The 8498-nt window shown below is 42.9% G+C and overlaps 1 protein-coding gene and 1 long non-coding RNA gene across 26 annotated transcripts in view; one reads left to right on the forward strand and one right to left on the reverse strand.

Annotated features, from left to right (window-relative positions):
• The window catches only part of LOC131901453 (uncharacterized), a 59288-nt gene extending 55737 nt beyond the window's left edge, over window positions 1-3551 (reverse strand). For 8 of the 17 annotated variants that reach the window (XR_009376577.1, XR_009376582.1, XR_009376588.1 and 5 more), the window contains exons 1-2: window positions 3347-3549; window positions 1854-2014 (exon numbers count right to left, since the gene is read on the reverse strand). This is a non-coding gene — a long non-coding RNA (uncharacterized LOC131901453). Of the gene's footprint in view, window positions 1-1853; window positions 2015-3346 lie in introns of all 17 variants that reach the window. The other 9 variants (XR_009376590.1, XR_009376576.1, XR_009376574.1 and 6 more) reach the window with 4 other exon arrangements.
• The window catches only part of LOC131901448 (disks large homolog 5-like), a 260863-nt gene that overhangs the window by 230735 nt on the left and 21630 nt on the right, over window positions 1-8498 (forward strand). The window lies entirely within an intron of this gene.

Raw genomic sequence — 8498 nt, forward strand, 5'->3', positions numbered from 1 at the left:
CCAAATATACAGAATAAAGAAAGATTATTAAGAGATTCAAAGGAAAATGGCCAAGTAACACATAAAGGCAGACCTATCAGAATTGCATCCAACATCTCAGTGGAGACCCTGAGAGCCAGAAGGTCCTGGACAGACATTTTGCAGAAACTAAGAGACCATGGATGCCAGCCCAGACTACTATACCAAGCAAAACTTTCATTCACTATAGATGGAGAAAACAATATATTCCATGACAAAACCAGATTTAAACAATACCTTTCCACAAATCTAGCCCTATAGAAAGTAGTAGAAGGAAAACTCCAACCCAAGGAAGTAGGCTGCACCCACAGAAACACAGGCAATAGATAATCTCATACCTGCAAAACTCAAAGAAGGGAAACACATACTCACCACCAACAACCACAAAACCAAAAATGACAGGAAAAACAATCACTAGTCATTAATACCTCTTCATACCATTCACCTATAAAAAGACACAGGCTTAGATACAAAAACAGGATCCCTTCTTCTGCTACATACAAGAAACACACCTCAAATTCAAAGACAGATATTACCTCAGAGTAAAGGGTTGGGAAAATATTTTCCAATCATACAGACCTAAGAAACAAGGTGGTGTTGTTATCCTAATCTCTAACAAAATAGATTTCAAACTAAAATTAATCAAAACAGATAGAGAAGGACATTTCATATTCATCACAGGAAAAATCCATCAAGATGAAGTCTCAATTCTGAACATTTATGCCCCAAATACAAGGACAATCATGTTTGTGAAAGAAACATTACTAAAGCTTATATCACATATCAAACCCCACATACTAATCGTGGGAGACTTCAACACCCAGCTCTCACCAATGGGCAGGACTACCAGACAGAAATTTAACAGAGAAAGAAGGGAAAACTAACAGATGTTATGACTCAAATGGACTTAACAGACATCTATAGAACATTTCACCCATATACTAAAGAATAATCCTTCTCAGCACCTCGTGGAACCTTATCTAAAACTGAACACATACTCAGTAACAAGGAAAACCTCAACAGATACAAAAATGGAATAACCCTCTGTATCTTATTGGACCACCATGGCTTAAAATTATAATTATCATCAGACTACCAAAATTCTTGCACATAAGCAATAAGCCTTGACAAAAGCTCTTTACTCCCCTCACCCACTGCCCAAGCCTGAGAACTAAATTACAAATTCTTACTAAAAACTGTCTTGTTGCAGGCCTGTCAGTCTTCAAGGACATCTCAAGCTACCCCTTTCTCACTGACTCATCAGCTGTGGGGCACACTTACCTGGACAGAACTGTTGAGTGGATTTCATCCTTATGTCTAAGTACACATAATCCAAATCCTGTTGACTGTCATTGCATTCAAAGTATGACTTTGACCATGTTACCCTCTGATGTGTTCTTTTTTTTTCACTCTCTCCTATAATTCCCCCTTAGTTATCCTAACACCCACCATCCCTACTATGAGACACTCTACCAAGAGCCATCAGCACACAATCACCTGCTAGTCAAGTACAAAGTCTCACCACAAACTAATAGCACCTTGTATTTCCCACAAGCCAACACCTGTCAGGACATCTTGAAATGCATGACACACACTACTGTTCCTATACCCAGACTGTGATACAGGCCACAGGCTCTGCTTTTCATTGGAATGAAGCAGAACAGCCTGTGTCCCCATCTCACCCCTACCCGGGCATCAAGTTCTGTCTCTCAGATGCACTTGGGAAAATTAGTTTGGGCATGAGGACACCATGGAGTTCATCCTTTCTCTGAGGAATCCTGGGCTTGACACAGTGGTTTCAAGACAGGCAACAGAGAATTAGGCATAACAACTACCTGCTTTTCAAATCATTGTTTGTATCATGGTCCAGGATTCCAGGTAGTTCATTCCTCTAACAGGTCCTCATCTATAGCTGAATGGTCAGTTTTTCCACCTTGTTCATCCTCAGATCCTGCTAAGTGAGGGGAGAGTTGAGATGATGCCTTTCCAGTAGTTCCTGGAGGTAGATAAAACACAAGTGTAATTATATAGTTGAATGACATAGGGCCAGGAGAGATAATGCTAAGTGTAGAGTAAAAGGGTCATGGAAAGAACTTAACCATGAAAGCCTTAAGACCAGGGCAAGGAAAGAACATTCTGACCCGGACTTGGTTCCAAGGCCATGACCAGGGTCAGGAAAAACAATCCTACCAATCTCTGAGCTTGCGCCAAGATCAGTCCACAAAAGTCCCACCAACCCCAGGCCAAACTGGAAAGTTCCCCACTCTCAAGAAACTCCATATATAGCCTGCCTTCTGTTCAATTCCCTGTGGTTTCTCACCCAAGCAGAGGAGCCATCCTCTTGGGGTTTTCTCTCCCAATAAATATATTGTGTGAGGCATGTTGTGTGGTGTGACTTTGTGGTATTTCTTGTCTCCTGATTTCCAGGATACCTTTCAGAATAGAGCTATAACACTTGCATTGGGAAAATTTCCCCTACCAGAACAGAGCTGTTACATTTGTACTGTGGAAACCTTGCCTGCTGGGGCAGAGCTGTAACACTTCTGTTGGGGAAGCCATTCCTCCTAAAGCTAAATACTTAAAATAAATCCCAAGTAGAGGCCTGAGGAAGAAGAAATGTTTGGAGTCTGTGGAGCCCCGAAGGAACAGGGCAGCTATCCTCAAGCTGGGGCACATAAGCCATATCCCTGTCCCCCACCACAATGTCTGGATATGTGCCTCCATACCCACTGCAGCCCCATGGGCCCTGGAAGCCATAAACTAGTCTAGCAATTCTGGTCTGGAGGACAACGCCAGCTCATATCTGATATGATGTAAGTTAAGTCCTGCAGTTCGTAGTGCTTAGCAGCACCAAGCCCTGACCACCTGTGTCTAGGACCAAGAGCAACTGAATGACTGGGATCTTGGTGAATGCCAGGGGAGTTAATCTGCCTGTCAATAGCATCAGATATCCATGGAACATAAAGGAATCCACTGAGGGTAAAGTTCAGCAACACCCTATCCTGACAGGGATCCCTCATCTATCATCCTGTGCCTCTTGCTGCCCTGTTTCCACTTGGAGTGAAATTAAGGAGCTCTCCCAGCACAGTAGCTGCAGACTTGATAATTCCAGGATCTCTGCCAAACAAACCCTCAGAAATCCATCTCTGTGTCTGCTATTTAGGAACCCAGAGATGCAGGATAGGCCCATTGTTTCCCAGAGTCTCCCAGCTGCTGAGTCCCATACATGAAAGGCTCAGCTCAAGACCTACCTCCTCCAGGGAGCTCCGCATCCCCTGCACAAAACTGACTGCACCTTCCCCTGGAATATTTATTTCTTGATGTTTACCCTGAGACAGATGACTAGCTTCCTTCTGCTTCTCTCTCTTCTCTAGACTGTCCATTCTCTCCCAAGTACCTCTCTCAGTCTCACCAAATATCTTTGTGAATCCCAGAGGCACTGTACAAATGCCCTAAATGGCAGTTGGCGTTGCCTCAACAGTGGTGACACCAAGAGGATGCTCAGGGATCTCCAGGGTACGTTAGAATGTTCAGGGAAGTGACTGTTAGGGTAACTGCCAACAGCCCTCACCTATGTGCTACTGAGCTCTTCCCCAATTAGCCAGTAGTTGTCCTTTCCAGGATTATTCTCAGAGACACAGGGGATGCCATTTAGTACCTCTAACTTACAAAGCCAGAGATCTCTCTCTCTGCCTCATTAGAACCTTTTCATTACTTATTTGTAGGGAGTTCAAGACTCACTTTTCAAAAACATCCCAGGGAATGGCTCTTCCCTTCCTTATGATCTCTAATCAATAAGAAGAATGTTCAGAAAGTGACTGGCTGATGAGAGACTACTCTAGCAGGATCTGAAGGCCCAGATAAGTGGCCCACTGTGGCTTTCTGTGAGATGTTCTCTGTACTGTGAATGTATTACTATGATTGATTGATAAATAAAATGCTGATTGGCCAGTAGCCAGGCAGGAAGTATGATAGGCAAGACAAACAGAGAGGGGAATTCTGGGAAGTGGAAGGCTGAGGCAGGGAGAAGCTGCCAGATGCCAGGATGAGAAGCAGATGTTAAGATACCGGAAAGTCACCAGCCACTTGGCAAGGTATAGATTTATAGAAATGGGTTAATTTAAAATATAAGAACAGATAGCAAAAAGCCTGCCACTACCGTACAGTTTATAAGTAAATTAAGTCTTTGTATGTTTACTTGGGGGACGTGAGTGGGAGAGATTTGTCCCCACTGACAGTAGGCCAGGACACAGGAAAACTTCAGCTACAGTGGCTCTCAGTTCTACCAACTCTCTATAGGTAGTGGGTGTCTCAGAGGTCAGCTGGTTTCCTCTGCCTCCCTGCACAAGGTGACCCACAAGACAACCTCATTGGGATTATTCACTGTTGCCCATGATGTGACTTGGATTCTGAGTCTTCAGTCCTCTTTTGTCAGAGTCAGAGGAAAACTGGTACTATCCACAGGCAGACAGGTGGTGTAGGGGTTGCCCAAGTACTTTCTGGATGCTTCAGACGCTCACATTGATGGAAAAGTCATGCAGGACAAAGCTTAGTCATCAGATTAACCACCCCTTCCTCACTGACAGCTCAGGGCACTCAGAGCTGCCAGGAAGGGACAGTCTCTCTCCTAATGCACTGCCTCTAAAAGGTAGATAACTATGGGTTTGCTCATTTTTTTATACTCCTATAAAAATGTTCTCATTTCTTGAGATGCATTAAAAAATACAGGTATATTTTGAAAAATTCTGATATGAATGATCATGTCATGAACATGTGTGTATCTAGTCTCTGTTTTTTTTTGAATAGCTAATCATGTGAAGTGGTATGTTGAATGTGGATCTTTTTCCATCATGAAGTGGATATTCATGTTGTAGGCCATGTGATTCAAACCCAAGACACCATCCCTGTTTGCAACCCTGCCTGGCTGAGAACCTACTAGCCTAAGCCTCCTGGAATTTGCAGAGATCCATCTCTGCCTGTTGAGTTCTAAGGTTATAGGAGTGTAATACCACATCTGACTACTAAAGGTACTTTAAGAATGAAGAATTGGAAATTGCTTTTTTATTTATGAAATTACAGAAATTCGACTCAAGAGGGGCTATAAAAGGGCATTTAGTATATCCAGTGTATAGCCTTAGCAAAATATAAAATCAAAGAACAAAAGAACCAAAAAGTATCAAACACCAATCAAAACAAAGAACATCAAAACCTGAATGGAAACAAACACAACAGCAAACCCAAACTATTTACACTAAGAAGCATTCTCTTCTTGCAGATTTAGTAGCACTATCCTATACCCTGTGGTTGGATTTGGACACAAGTTGGAAGACAACCCTAATTGGCATTATGGTCTCTTCAAGACAAGTGTAGTCATGCCACTTTGGGGCTTTTAGGTTAAGCCCTTGCCAAAGTTGATCTTAAACTATATGATTCTGTCAGGCAACATGAGTTTCTGTGCCGATTTAAGACTGAATAAGGACATGGGGAGCATCTGCTGCCCAAAGACATAAAAGCTCATGATGGCATCCTTTCTAAATCATTTCTCAGAACAATTCACTTCACCATCACATCTGCATGAAGTTGAGTAGCTCTAGCACTCGACTGGAGTGAGAATATGATGCTTCCTTTGTGTGGTTTGTCTGGATAGCAGCAACACAGTCTCTGTGGACATATCTCCATCCACATATGAAGAGCTGAAGACTCAGTCAGCTAACGAAAGTTCATAGCAATAAACTTTCAGAGCAACTATGAATGGAAACATATTCTCTCTCTACCTTGTTGTGGCTCTCACTGGAAACACTTGCGGGTAAATGTCAGCTTTTCTGCATAATTCTTGCTGTTTTTTTATGTCAAGCATCTTCCTGATGGTTTCCTTACTCCATAACTAGAGAGACACATGAATTAGATTATGGATGGACCACTTGCATGGTGTTTGATATTTTCCTCATTTATGATTCTACAGCTAGAAGTACATGTCTTGTTCTGAGGAGACCTTGATCATAGAGTGGAGAATGTCAGGGTTTCTAGTTGACTATGGATTCCTTCAGCCTCCTCAGTTCTCATAAAGGGTGCTCTGAGAGAAGAAAAGGCAATCAGATCTAAAACAGCTTTGCTTGGTCACTGAGTAGACAAATTGAGGGCCTATTCACACACAGGAAACCAGAATCAAGGATGAACAGCCACCCTACCAATGCCATGTTGCTGGGGATGGGATGTCATGGTGGCTCACTTGCTTATGACACTTAGTGCTCATGCTGCAGCAGCTCTGTTGGCAGGAGGCTCTCATCCTGAGCTGTGGACTGTTCCAGCTCATGTAGGAGATTTTCTGACCTGGATGAGGAAGGCAGTTAGGGCAGAGTCCTGGTGGAGTCTGCCATGTGACCTGCCAATCTCTGACATCACAAAAACTCAATTGTGCTGGACAGTCAACATTGAACTTTGGCAGCAGTCATTGTATGTACACCTAAGGAATAAGTGTCACAGAATAGCTGGGCCTTGAATTCTTTTCTGCCCATAAGTATCAGGTGTTTATATGAATAATGTATGTTCTGTGCTCTATGAGAAAGAACAGGACTTTTTTCCTACAGTCTAGGGACATCATTTAAACAAAAGGAATAGCATATTAAAGTCATAAATAAAACATAGTGGAGATACACAGACTGTTCATGATGAGTTTTTCATTGACCAACTCAATTTTATACATAGACTTAATACAACTTTGCAAACTAGACAGCTGAATAAGGTCATGTGGAAAAATCAGCACTCCTGCAAAATGGAGCCAGTCATGCTAGAGCAACATTTCTTGATTCATGTCTCAGAACATTGTCACTGTATGAACTCTGGGAATAAAAACAGCTGTGTTATCCTTAGGCCTACAGCCTGGAATCTACATCCTGGTACTCCTGAGAAGTCTGTTCCACAACATTCTGTGAAGGTTCTGAACAATTTTCAGCAGAGACATCTGCCTGACTTCATCCTGCCAATGACTAAACTTATTATATCCCCAGTACACTTAACATGGGAAATGCTCAGACAATGAAGAAGGCCATTTTTACATCAAATAGTGACAAGGGTACGAATCTCAGCCGTACAGGTGATATTCCTGAATAAATATGTAATTTCAGATATGGTGAGACACACCTTTAAATCCCATCACTTGGGAGGCATAGGCAGGCAGAGCTCTGTGAGTACAAGGAAAGCCTGCTGAGAACATTCCAGAGAGATCAGAAGGGAGGAATGGGACACAAGTGTAGAGACCCAGGGAGTATCAAACATACTGTTTGCTGGACAGAAGTTCTTGTTGATGGGACCAGCATAATACTCTGAGTTCTGAGTTGCTCTACCCTCAAGTCACCCAAGTGGTGCTTCAGCAGGACCCAGTCTTCCAGTAGGTTCTCCTTCTCTTGCCTCAGCATGTCCAACTTCTTTTTCAACTGACTCTGCTCCATCAGGAGCCGGCTCTGCAGATCACCGGAAATACCCTCTGCATAGTAAGACTTTGCCAGCCTGCACTGGTCACCCCTGACTCCATGCCTCAACAACCCAACCCTATCCCAGGTTCACAGGAAGATGTAAACAAGTACCTTCAACAGTAATCAGAGTGGTACAGAAGACCAAAAGCAGAGAACAGCTATTTCCTGCAAGAATCAAACTATTTCTGAAAACCCCCTAAAATAACAGAAAGCCATGCACTTCCAAAAACAAGAGGAGTACCCCACCTGTCCTAATCAGTCCACTGTCATGAGGAAACACCAGCAGGTAATGTGCAAGTACACTTGGGGAAGTAGGAGACCCAAAGGGTTAATAGATCCTATAGCAGTCAGTCCCTGCCTGACAACCCTCTCAAGAGGCCAGTTGTTCTTCTACCTAACCAGAGGCTCTCATATGTGGGTTGTGAACCCTTTGGGATAGAAGGAGCCTTTCACAAGAGACACATATTAGATGTCCTATGAAGACATTTGGATTAAAATTCATAACAGTAGCAAAATTACACTTAAGAAGTTGCTACAAAATAATTTTATGGTTGGAGGCCATCAAAACAATGAAGCAATGTATTAAAGTGTCACACCATAAGGAATGTTGATAACCACTGATCTAGAGGCTACTGAGTATGACAATATGGTGCTTGGAGGAGCTAGTAGTCTCTCTAAACCTTAGCAAAACTGAGTAAAGGGGCATAAGTCCAAAGGCTGCTTGCTAATGCTGCTGGCTAAGAAACAGAAAAACTAGAAGCACATCTGCAGACCCTGCAGTCCAGAGACAAAGAAAATGAGAATTGGACATTGTACAGCAGTTGGGGTCCCTGCCAAGACAAGCACTTACCAAAGGAATACTTTCTCCTTGGTCAGCTCACATAACTTCTGTGAGGCCTCCAAATTCTCATTCTTGAAATTCTGCAGGTCTGACATGACCTGCTGATGTTCCATCTTGATGTTTTCCCAGAAAGGATTTAGCCTGTTGTAGGGTCTGGACACAGAAGC

The sequence above is a fragment of the Peromyscus eremicus genome, unplaced genomic scaffold, assembly GCF_949786415.1.
Source record: "Peromyscus eremicus unplaced genomic scaffold, PerEre_H2_v1 PerEre#2#unplaced_83, whole genome shotgun sequence".
Lineage (NCBI taxonomy): Eukaryota > Metazoa > Chordata > Mammalia > Rodentia > Cricetidae > Peromyscus > Peromyscus eremicus.